Source organism: Spinacia oleracea, chromosome 5 (assembly GCF_020520425.1).
Source record: "Spinacia oleracea cultivar Varoflay chromosome 5, BTI_SOV_V1, whole genome shotgun sequence".
In the NCBI taxonomy this organism is placed as follows: Eukaryota; Viridiplantae; Streptophyta; class Magnoliopsida; order Caryophyllales; family Amaranthaceae; genus Spinacia; species Spinacia oleracea.
Window position 1 is genome coordinate 46,521,747 of NC_079491.1, and position 12,338 is coordinate 46,534,084.

Consider the following 12,338-nt stretch of genomic DNA (forward strand, 5'->3'; position numbering starts at 1 on the left):
TCTCGCTCGTGCCCTTGCGCGCAGCGCCCACACCTCCCTCGCTCTCTCGCTAGTGCCCGCGCGCACAGCGCCCAGCCACACTCTCGCCTTCTCTCGCTCTCTCCTCGCGCACAGCGCGCGCCCCTGCTACCCTCGTCCTCGCGCACAGCGCGCGCCCTGTGCCTCGTCCCTTCGCTGCTGCGCGCACACACACGATTGCGTGTGTGTGTGTGTGTGTGTGTTGTTGTTGTTCGTGTTCGTTTTCCAATCTCTTTTCGCCCAATCACCCTAATTCGTGATTGTTCCGTGCTATAGGCCGGATTGGTATAATTCTCTTCTTCCTTACCTATTCTATTTAAATTCCCTAATTTGTGTGTTGTGATTCATTAGGTTTGTTTTAATTGTTAAAGGATGAATTTTCAGATTTGTTTATTTAATAAAGCATGGATTTTTATGATATTAAACTAGTGTTATTGGGATTTTCAAGTTAGGGTTTTAACCTAGACCTAATGAGTCAATTGATTAGCATAATTAGGTGATGATTTTAATTATGATAATCAATTATATTTTCATATTTGAATAAAGGTTTAAAGTGTCGATTTTATTGATTTTAAAGGCGGAAAAAGTATGTTTTTGTACTAGGGATTGATTTTACAAATTGAGACGACTTTATTATTGAAAAACGATTGAATTCTAAAGTCTAAAGGAATTTTTAATTTTTATAAAGTTGCTGGAAATTTAATGAACATGGAAATAATTTAAGTTTCATTATTTTGATGATAGGAGGTGATTTCTAGTTGAGTGCTCGTTATTGCAAAGTGGCCCCTACGCTTAGGTATTCAAGGTACGTACAAGTCTAGGGCGACCACACCTTTTTTTCAATGACATTACATTATTGTTGATGATGTGAATTACATTATGTGAAATCATGTTTATTTTGGTGAACGAGCATGTGTTTTGTGATGTTGAATTTATTGAATTAATTGTTGAACAAGCATGTTGAAATTATTATCAGTATGGATTTCATTGTCAATCATGTTGTTCAATATTTATGCATGTATGGTTCAATTCACATGCAAGTGATGGATTAATTATTTGTATGCTATTGTACGGGATGTCTAGCATACTTTGAGCCATTTATTTGTACCTCGTTGTACTATTTATTTTACCACATGTGAAGGGTTAGCTCACGTAAGCCACCGCACATGTAGGGTTCAGTTGGGAATATTATGTATGAAATGAATTAGGATTTGTCATGCAAGGGCACAACCCTCATGTTAATATACATGATGTGGAGTCTCACTTTGGTGAGGAGGAACATGGTAGTAATATCACAAGTGTCTTGCTTGGTTGATTACAAGTCTTAAAGCATTAAAATAAAATTGTTTTGGTTGTCGTTTATTAATTGTATGTATGCATGTTGTCGAGTCTTGAGTTCGCCTTTATTAAAATATTAATAAACGTAGAGTGCAACCGGAACAAGCTTCAAAACTCCTGGAACGTATATACCTTGAGTATGAACAATGGGGGGAGTCTTGCCGGAAAGCTCGTACTCCTACTAATGATACAAGACGTTGTTTCATTTATATTATGCGAAGGAATTCCGTCGGTATGGCCCGACACTCGGTATGGCCCGATTTTATTATTATTATATTTGGTGTTTGGTTGGCTCCCATCACCTTTTTCCCTTTGTGGATTATTCTTTTGGCCCGTTCGAAGCTATATTCTAATTAAATTGTGAGTCAAGAGTCGAGTCTTGTATTTCATGATTGTTTGATTTGTTATTATATGGCTTTTGCATGTTGATTAGTATTTAGTGAGTGATGCATGCTTAGTTTCATTACTCTATGCTTGTAAGTACTCAGCTTTTGCTGACTACGTGCTTTGTGTGTTTTCGGTCATGGCCTTTGCCTTAATGACCCTATGATGATCCATCATTTGCACTTGCATTGTTGGGGAGTAGAATAATATAGCAGGTTGGTAGATCAAGTACGATCGAAATCATGTGGCTTGGGATGATTGAGAGAGTTGCATGCTTTCGTTCTTTGAAACTATTTTATTTAACTTTATTTTCATTATGTTTGAAATATTTGAAATATTTACACTTTGGGTTTTGGGCCATTATGGTTCCAAATTGTAGGAGGCCTCGATATTTTATTAATTATGGTTTTTAAAAGTTAGTTGACATTTAATTCAGCTGCGTAATTCTGGTAATAGCCTTAACCGTTATCACGGTGGCGGTAATGCTTTAGTAATTCCTTTATTTTAAGTTGAAAAACGGTTTTATAAAAGCAAGGAATTATTAGGGTATTACAAAGTGGTATTTGCAAAGCTCTAGTTTGAGAGCTGCTTTGCATTAATTAATAGTGCAAAGTGGTAAATCCTTAAACTACGATTGCGGAACTTTAGGATTTTCGAAAATTATTTTCCTAAAGTCAAAACGTATTATTTTGAGTACTCGATATTTTAAAGGTCAAATACCAATTATTTTGGGTCGTTTGAAATAAGTTGAAAAGTTTGAATTATTATTTAATTTAATTAATTCTTCTGAATTTTTTTTTATTTATTCAAAAAATTTCGAATTAAATTTCGAATTATTTTCTTAATTTCGGAAATTATTCTATTTAATTATCCGAATTATTTTAATTATTTATTTTTCTATTTATTTTATTCGAATTTTTTTTTTTCGAAATTATATTTTGAATTTTTTCGGATTTCTTTTTTTATTTTTAATTATCCGAAAATTATTCAGTTATTTATTTAATTAATCGATAATTTTATTAATTTTCGATTTTAATTTAAATAATTTCAACTAAGTTAGGAGTTATTTATTAATTAATTTCGAAAATTAATATTATTTTCAAGAGAGAAATGGGTAGATTAAGAAAGGGCATATTAGTCTAAGAATGCATTTTATGTGATTATGTGGATTATTAATTGCCATGTATATGTTCTAATCATGTTTTATCTTGCTTTATGTGATTAATTGCATCATATTTCATGTTGAGCTTATATTTGTGCATTGAAATTGTATGGCTCCACGAACTATTTATTGTATCCTTTTGGGGTTGGAAATTTCTATGGAAACGCGTTAGTAACACTTTTGAGTTGTGAATTTTCAGGAATTAAGGATGCTACCTTCTAAGTTCACCCGTTTAGGATACTTAGAGAAGATGGATAATGAGACTCCTCGCACGTATGTTCAGAAGATCGTGTTTGCTTGTGACTATTTGGCTTCGACCAAGAACATGCCCCACCTTAGGCACAAAGATATGATGGCTAGTATGATTATACATTGTTTACCCCATAAGAACCCCTACATAGACCTCAAGAATAGGTTCAGTGACATGCATTATAGTGATGGTACCCCTAATAGGTACAAATATGGGACTAGTGATGGTAGGTGGAAGTATGATTCTGAGGTTCTTGCTACTATCCTAGAGGTTGCGGAAATTAGCTATGAGGATGGAAAGTATTCTGCGGGTCTAGGTATGGGCTATGGAGGAATAGAAAGTGATGGTGAGGATGATATGATCCATGATGAGCAAGCTAGTGATGTTGAGGAGGATAGTGATGATGATGTGGTAGAGATTGAGAATCCTAACCCTATAGTTCCTGAACCAACCATTGAGATATCCAGTCGATCTGAAGATGAGCTTGAAGAGAATAATGTGGTTGATAGTGAACCACAGCAAAATGATGAGGCTATATATGGATGAAGACTCGGATCCGGAAGAAGACTTGGATGATCCTAATGATCAAGAATTTACTCCAGAGCAATACAAGGAAAGAAATGATCGTCGTGATGACGTTAGTCTCTAGAGAAATGTAATCCTTAGTTTTACTTTTCGTTGATTAATAAAGTGGCAAAGCTACTATTTATGGTTTTAGTTTATTATAGTTGGAGAATAAATGTTATGGAATTAGTGGATGTAAGACTTATTCCTTGGAGTTTTAATAAAAGAATAGAATTTCCTTTTCGTTATCCTTTAAGTTTAATTCTCAATTCTAAGTCTTGTGGGTATCGCAAAGGGATTATTTCTTATTTCTTCAATGAAAATTTATGTGCAAGGTGGTTTAGTAGCAACCATCTAAATTTACTTGCATCGAATAGTGGGGTGAGAAGGCCCGAAAGTGGCGCCAACTCTTCCCCTAGGTGGCGCCTAAGTGTGTGTTCTTGTTGTGAGTAGGTTCGTTGTAGAACCAGTACCTTAGTAATGCCGTGTCCAACCAATATTAAAGTTAGCCTTTTTATTTATTCAGGAGACGTGATATGGCTAGCCAAGAGATTTCTGAAGTGGTTAGACAACTAGCTGAGGTAGTTCGTGACCTAGCTCAAACCAGAGCAAACCCAATGCATGACCCGGCTGGGGAAATGTTTAAGAAAATAGCCCAAAGCAAGCCTCCACTCTATAGCGGAGAGATTGAACCAAGTGTGTTGGAGAACTGGTTGAGAGAGTTTGATAAACTCATTGTAGCTGTGAATTGCCCCGAAAACCTTAGGGTGAATAGTGTTGTGTACTACCTGAGAGGTGAAGCTGATCTGTGGTGGCAACGATGTGAAAATACCCTTAGAGCCACACCTAACTTTGGATGGGAAGCATTCAAAACTGCACTAAGGAACAAGTTTTACCCACCCTACCCGAAGAAGCAAAAGGCGCAGGAGTTCATTGAACTCAAAATGGGAAGTCTGTCTGTGACGGAATGCTATTCTAAGTTTATAGAGCTGTCTAGGTTTGCACCTGAAGTGGTGGCAACGGAAGAGCTCAGGGCTCAAAGATTTGAGAATGGTTTGACCATGGACTTACAGCTGTTGTTGTCTGGAGAGACCTTTACCTCATTAGACACCCTGTACGGAAAAGCTGCTCACCTGTATGGGTTACAGCAAAGGAAGAATGGTAGTGCTGAAAAGAGAAAGGATGGTGGAAACTCAAATTAAGGAAATAACCATCAGAATCAGGGGAATTTAAGAAGCACAAAGGAAATGGGAATTTCCAGTTTAGGGCTAACAATGGTGGTAATCGCAACAACCAAGGTGGTGGAAATCAGTCTGGACGGAATGGAGTACGGACCTACGAATGTAGGCGCTGTAACATGAATCACCCTGGAAAAGATTGTGATGGGAATTTGGTGACTTGTAGATTCTGTCAGAAGTTAGGCCATAGGGAGTATGAATGCTATTCTAAGAATGGAAAGCCTAACCAAGGTAACCACCAAGGCAATAACCGGAATAATCAGAACCGGAATGGGGGAAATGGAGGTGGAAATCAAAGGAACTACCAAGGTGGTAACAATGGCAATAGCAAGGGCAATCACCAGAACCATGGAAAGCCTGGAGGGAACCAACAGCAGAATGGGAATCGAAACAACAATGGGAACACCAATGGAGGTGGCTATAACAAAGGAGTTGCCCAAGGAAAGTTGAATGTGATATCTAGGCAAGAAGCGGAGACTTCCTCTAACGTCATAGCGGGTACTTTTTCTATTAATTCCGTTTCAGTTAAAGTTCTATTTGATTCTGGTGCGACTTATTCTTTTATATCAGTAGATGCTTTGGGGAAATTAGGGTTGAAAGAGCCTGAATCGATTGAAGTACCTATAGTCATACCTACTGGTAGTATAGTGAAGTGTACCAAAATCCATAGAGATGTGCCTATGACCATAGCCAAGACCGTATTCTTATCTAACCTAATCGAATTCGAGTTAGGAGAGCTAGATGTAATTCTAGGAATGGATTGGTTGGCCAAGTTCAAAGCCAAAATACACTGTGAGAAGCAGAAGGTTCACTTGAGGTCTAGCCTAGGCAAAGTAGTGTCATATCGTCGTTTTGGTAAGCCTAAGAACATAGGAATCATCACGGCAATGGAACTCGTGAAGCTAATCAGTAAAGGGAACCCAGCCTTCTTATGTAATGTGAGGAACCTAGAGCATGTGATCAAGGATCAGCCTGAGGATATTGCAGTAGTCAATGAATTCCTTGATGTATTTCCAGAAGAGATCCCGGGGATGCCTCCCAATCGACCTATTGACTTTACCATAGATTTAGTGCCTGGAACCGCCCCTATTTCAAAAGCACCTTATAGAATGGCTCTAGCAGAAATGAATGAGTTAAAAGGCCAACTAGAGGATCTATTGGAGAAAGGTTATATTAGGCCAAGTGCATCGCCTTGGGGAGCACCAGTGTTGTTTGTGAAGAAAAAGGATGGAAGTATGAGGCTCTGTATAGACTACAGGGAGCTCAATAAGGTCACAATCAAGAACAAATATCCATTACCTAGGATAGAAGACCTATTTGACCAACTAAAAGGAGCAGGAATCTTTTCAAAGATCGATTTGCGTTCGGGTTATCATCAATTGAGAATCGCTGACCATGACATACCAAAGACCGCATTCAGAACTAGATACGGACATTATGAGTTCACTGTTATGCCTTTTGGGTTAACCAATGCCCCTGCAATATTTATGGACTTAATGAACCGTGTATTCCATGCCTATTTGGACAAGTTTGTAGTGGTTTTCATAGATGACATCCTAGTGTATTCGAAGAGTGAAGAAGATCACGCGGAACACTTGAGATCGGTGTTGAGTACCTTGAGAGATAACCAGTTATATGCCAAATTCTCAAAGTGTGAGTTTTAGTTAGAAAGAGTTGCATTTTTGGGACATTTTGTGTCAAAAGAAGGAGTGGCTGTCGACCCTGCTAAGATCAAAGCTGTCAGTGAATGGCCTACACCCAAGAGTGTGACTGACATTCGTAGTTTTCTGGGATTAGCTGGCTACTATAGACGCTTTGTGCAAGACTTCTCTAGGATAGCCAAGCCCATGACTACCTTGATGAAGAAGGAAACCAAGTTTGAATGGAGTGACCAGTGTGAGGAAGCATTCCAAGCCTTAAAGACGCGATTGACAACCGCGCCAGTGTTAACCTTACCAGATGAGAGTGGTGCATACGATGTGTATAGTGACGCCTCTAAGAATGGTTTAGGGTGTGTATTGATGCAAAACGGGAAGGTTATTGCGTATGCATCAAGGCAATTGAAGCCATATGAATCCAATTACCCTACCCATGATTTAGAGCTAGCAGCTATAGTATTTGCATTGAAGATATGGAGACATTATCTGTATGGTGTGAAGTGTAGAATATTTACGGACCACAAGAGTTTGAAGTACATCTTCACACAAAAGGATTTGAATATGCGCCAACGAAGGTGGTTGGAGTTAATTAAGGACTATGATTTGGATATTCAGTGCCATGAGGGAAAAGCCAATGTAGTTGCGGATGCCTTGAGTAGGAAATCAAGTCATAGTGTTAATGCGTTAGTAGTTGCTAACGAGCTGTGTAAGGACATGCAGCGTTTGAACCTTGAAATAGTAAGTGGTGAAAGCCTTGTGGGAATAATGAATTCCTTAACCATCCAACCATCAATATTTGATGAGATTAGAGAGAATCAAGCTGGTGATGTAAAGTTGGAGCGAATCAAGGAAAAGATTTCGCAAGGTAAGGAGTTAGAATTCCGAATCCATGATGATGGAAGTTTGAGGTACAAAGGCAGGTGGTGCGTGCCTCAAAAGTGTGGAGAACTGAAAGAGAGATTGATGAAAGAAGGGCATAATACGCCATATTCTGTGCACCCAGGGGGTGACAAGTTGTATAAGGACTTGAAAAAGGTCTATTGGTGGCCAAGGATGAAGAACGAAGTGGCTGAATTTGTAGCTAGATGTTTGACCTGCCAGAAGGTTAAAATTGAGCATAGGAGACCTCAAGGGAAGGTCCAACCTTTAGAGATTCCAAGCTGGAAATGGGACTGTATTTCTATAGACTTTGTCACTTGTTTACCTAAGTCAAAGACTGGGAATGATACAATTTGGGTTGTGGTAGATAGGTTGACCAAGTCAGCAGTGTTTATACCAATGAAGGAAACCTGGAAAATGGAACAACTTGCTAAAGCCTACATCAAGAATGTGGTGAGGTTACATGGAGTTCCTAAGGATATCGTATCAGATAGAGATTCAAGGTTTCTTTCGAATTTCTGGAAAAGTGTGCAGAAGAGGTTTGGTACAACATTGAAAATGAGTACAGCCTTCCGCCCAGCCACGGATGGCCAAACTGAAAGGACTATCCAAACCCTGGAGTACATGCTTCGGGCATGCGTTATTGATTTCCAAGGAAGTTGGGAAGATAGCCTAGATTTGATTAAGTTTTCCTATAACAATAGCTATCATGCTAGCATTGGAATGGCACCATTTGAGTCTTTGTATGGACGAAAGTGTAGAAGTCCACTTTGTTGGAACGATATTAGTGAAACCGTAGTGTTGGGACCTCAAATGATAGAGGACACCATGAACCAAATCTGAACCATCCAATCAAAGATTCAAGCGGCGCAGGATCGCCAAAAGAGTTATGCAGACTTGAAACGTAGGGATGAAGAGTTCGACATAGGTGATAAGTGTTGCTCAAAGTGTCACCAATGAAAGGTGTCATGAGATTTGGGAAGAAAGGGAAGTTAAGCCCTAAGTACATAGGCCCATATGAGATCTTAGAAAGAATCGGAAAGGTAGCTTATAGACTAGCACTAGTAGAAAAACATTTATTTGAGGCGTCACGTTTATATTAATTTGCTGCGTTTTTGGCGTAGCAGCAAATGGAGGGGCAGCAAATCAATGGGTATTCATTTGCGGCGTTTGTAAACGCCGCAAATAAATGATTTATTTGCGGCGTTTTTTGTTTAAACGCCTCAAATCAATCATCTTTTTTCCACATTAACGTGTGAAAAACGCCTCAAAACAATGATTTGCTTGGGCTATTTAGACAAAAAAATGCCTCAAATTAACAAAAAAAATATTTTAAAAAAAATATTAAATGAAATACTAGCTATACGCCTATACCACCATCAGAAAAGCTAGCATACCACAATATAACTTCCATTAACACCATGCCACTATCATATACTACAAGTCATTGCCACCAATGCCATAACTAAATGTAATACATATTCCAATCCTTTTGAAAACAGAAAGAATATTACAACTAAAATAAACCTAATCTATGTACGTACAAAAAAAATGGCAAATTCATCTCCTTGTTTTGTTGAAATCATATATTCACTAAGAATTTACTCAACAGAAATACTCTATGTTGTTCTTCAGCTTCATATGGTATTTGGATAGAAGTTAGAGCGGGAGGCCGCGGTATCGGAAACTAGCCTTACATTTGCTTTCCCATAAGAGTCGTTATTTTGACCTTGTTTTTCTTGGAGTGCTTTATCATCTATCTGGATGGTATGATTTATATATGGGATGACGAGATTTACCAACTTCTCTTGCTCTTGCTCTCTGCAAATCTGCAATACCATTTTATTAAATAAAAATAAAAGATGTCATACTCCATAGCTTGACAACACTTAAAAGAACAACGATTATAACCTAAGAATAATATATTTAATTTTTATGGTGCCAAGAATAGAATAAATCAATAAATGGAACGAGCTTCATAATCCTTGAGAATAAAACAATGTTATTATTTTTTGAGGTTCTTTTCTAAGAGAAGTGAATGAGACTTTAATAAGACCATGCATATAAGGAACAATCACCAACATTAGATGGCATGAAGTTCCAAGCGAGACTTTATATTAAAAGGCACTGTCAATGTCAATGCATATCACAACGTTTTTTTATCAGTGGACTAGTTGATGGATAGTGAGGCATTTAGTGTCAATCTGGAAATCTTTTAGGTGGTCTTATAATAAAAATAATCTAATCAGAGAAGCCTGAGGAGTGTCGAGCATCTATTACAACGAAAGAAGATCAACGTACCAATGTGTCCTTTGTGTAATAAGGAATGCGAGTTAACCTCAGTATCGTTATTGCAAACCAATCTGTTACTGCATTAACCGAGAGATCTCCTTCATACCTACTTGTACAACAAGCTCATAATCAAATGGAAAAACATTACAAATGTTAGGCATATATCTCTAAGCAACTCCAATTAACTTGAATATTGAAGCTTCAATTCATAAACTACAAAGCACTCCGCATATTTGACGGACATACATAACTAGCTTACCTAACAAGACAGTTGGATGTTTTACACCCTTGAGGAACTGCAATCAGAGAAGGAAGACCTGCAAAAACAAAATAGGTAAGCATCTAACTAAAAGAAAACATAGATCCTACATGAGAGTTCAAAGTATGACTGACAAACAACATGGGAAGAGCGTGGAACTCGAGCTCAATACAACCTAGCAAAAAAAATAATGCAAAAACAGATAGACTGAGACTTTATTGCTGGTACAATTACAAACCGCCTCACCACACTGGAGTTAAAAAGAGTTTCAGATGTTGGAAAAATAACAAGATAGAAGCTGGAAAAATGAAGGGATTGGTGGTTTAGATTATTTTACCACACTGGAGTTGAAAAGAGTTTCAGATGTTGAGCTACTTCTCAATGATTTATCGATTCTGTTCAGTCGGTCTTGTAGACTCCTGATTTGTGCATTAAGCACTGTAGCTCAAAACTTTGTGTAGTACACCCTGTGTTAAGAGAGATATCACCAACATTACTATTACATAGGACTCTCCAAGCTAACTATTTTTGTACAACAACAAGAGTAATTAAATGAGTTAACATAAATAGTGAATCAATGAAAATAAGCAGAGAAATTAAACAACAACGAAGGAAAAAAAAAACCTAATTTCCATAGAGATTAAGAATTAGAAACTAAGGGCACAAAAAAGAAAGTCCATAAGGGACACTCTGGGCAGCAAAATCGAGATGTTATTTCAATCCATTCAATCAAACTAAAAAGCATAATCCGCTCAAAAGTTTCTATTATTGAAGCTCCACTAACCAAAAAAATCAAGGGTTAAAATTACCAATCACAAATTCATGTCAACTAACTCAAACTAGATCAAGCAAAACTGAATTCAATCACAAATATCAGGAATCGAAATGTAAACTACAATGAGCCATGAAATCTATATAATCATACAAAACATACTTTTTACCCAAAAAGATAGAAGAGCGTACTCGAAGAAGAGCCGACCCTTTCATTAAGAAATAACAAGGAAGCTATTCAGATTATAGACAAATATATGGATATTTACTCAAATCATTAAAGTCCCTACACAATTTGTTACCTTAGTCCATGTATAAGCATCTACGAAAATATATTCTGATTGCGTTGTAGGGTTAGAGAGAGCCGTAATCAGAGGTTTCTAGACCACATTTTCAGATGTAATTAGTTAAAGAACCATATACAATATTTCTACTATATCAGACTGTAGTGAAGAGGATAGATTACCTCGTTAAAAGAGGCCATGGACTCAATAAATTCTTTTGAAAATTGTTATCCTACTTCAGATCAATCAATACTGTCGAATTAATTTCCTACACACATAAAACACAAATCTATTTACATCACAAGATACAAACATAAACCAATAAAATACACCTCATTTAGTTTAAATTTGCACCTTGATATTGGAACTGCCTTCTTCTCGTTCACTCACAACGTCAGAACCCCCGGCAACAGTGCAGTCCGCATTCCTCACTCCTCACTCCAAGCGCTAGATTGATTACCTTCACATAAAATACCTAATTCCAAAAATCAAACATAACCCACGAAAAAATAAGAATCAACCAATAAAACCCCCCAAAAATTAATATCTTATAACTAATACAGATCCATATTGTGGTTATGGCAAACTTCAAAATTATCGACAATAATGGTTGGAAAAAAACTCAAATAATTAGAGTCAAATAATCGAATAAAGAAGGAAAGTTCATGAAATTAATTTGAACGAAACAAATTATTAAAAACAAAAAATTAAGATCAGGGATCTAATAGGAGAGACAAACATACCACCAGAAACTTATGAACAAGCTAGGATCGCCGCCATTGAAGAACGAGGAGACTCAGGGGAGAGAAATAGCATAAGTAAATTGATGTAAGGAAAATAATGGAAGGGAAAGGCGTGATATTGAACTTTACGAGAGTGAGAACTTGATCAATTATCACTTGTAGTTTTGAGAGGAGAGGATCTGCAATGGAGAAGGGGCTAATGGAGTTGAGGTTGTGGAGAAGCCAGGGTTTTGAAAATGTTGGAAATGAATGAATGGATAGGCGTGAGTTTTTTGGGAAATATTCCCTAATTAGTTTGAGGCGTTTAGATATTAATGCCGCTGACAAATGGTTGTTATTTGTTCGAGGCGATTTCACCCAAATCTACGCCGCAGATCAATACTCCTATACATTAAAATATTAATACACGATTTAAATTGCGGCGTCTGTAGAAAAACGCCTCACATTAATAGCCGCAAATAAATGTTTTTCTACTAGTGTAGCCTTGCCTATGGACTT

General features: G+C 37.4%; 1 long non-coding RNA gene across 5 annotated transcripts; it reads right to left on the reverse strand.

The window, feature by feature from the left end:
- Positions 1-8,923: 8,923 nt before the first annotated feature.
- LOC130460888 (uncharacterized) lies at positions 8,924-12,138 on the reverse strand. Of its 5 annotated transcripts, XR_008921110.1 has the most exons (8): positions 11,841-12,138; positions 11,452-11,572; positions 11,280-11,365; positions 10,380-10,509; positions 10,177-10,217; positions 10,043-10,100; positions 9,793-9,889; positions 8,924-9,320 (listed from the first exon to the last, which is right to left on the reverse strand). It is a non-coding gene; the product is annotated as an uncharacterized lncRNA (long non-coding RNA). The 5 variants fall into 5 exon arrangements; XR_008921107.1 differs by having other exon boundaries at positions 9,793-10,100; XR_008921109.1 differs by lacking the exon at positions 10,177-10,217 and having other exon boundaries at positions 9,793-9,905; positions 11,841-12,137.
- Positions 12,139-12,338: the final 200 nt, after the last annotated feature.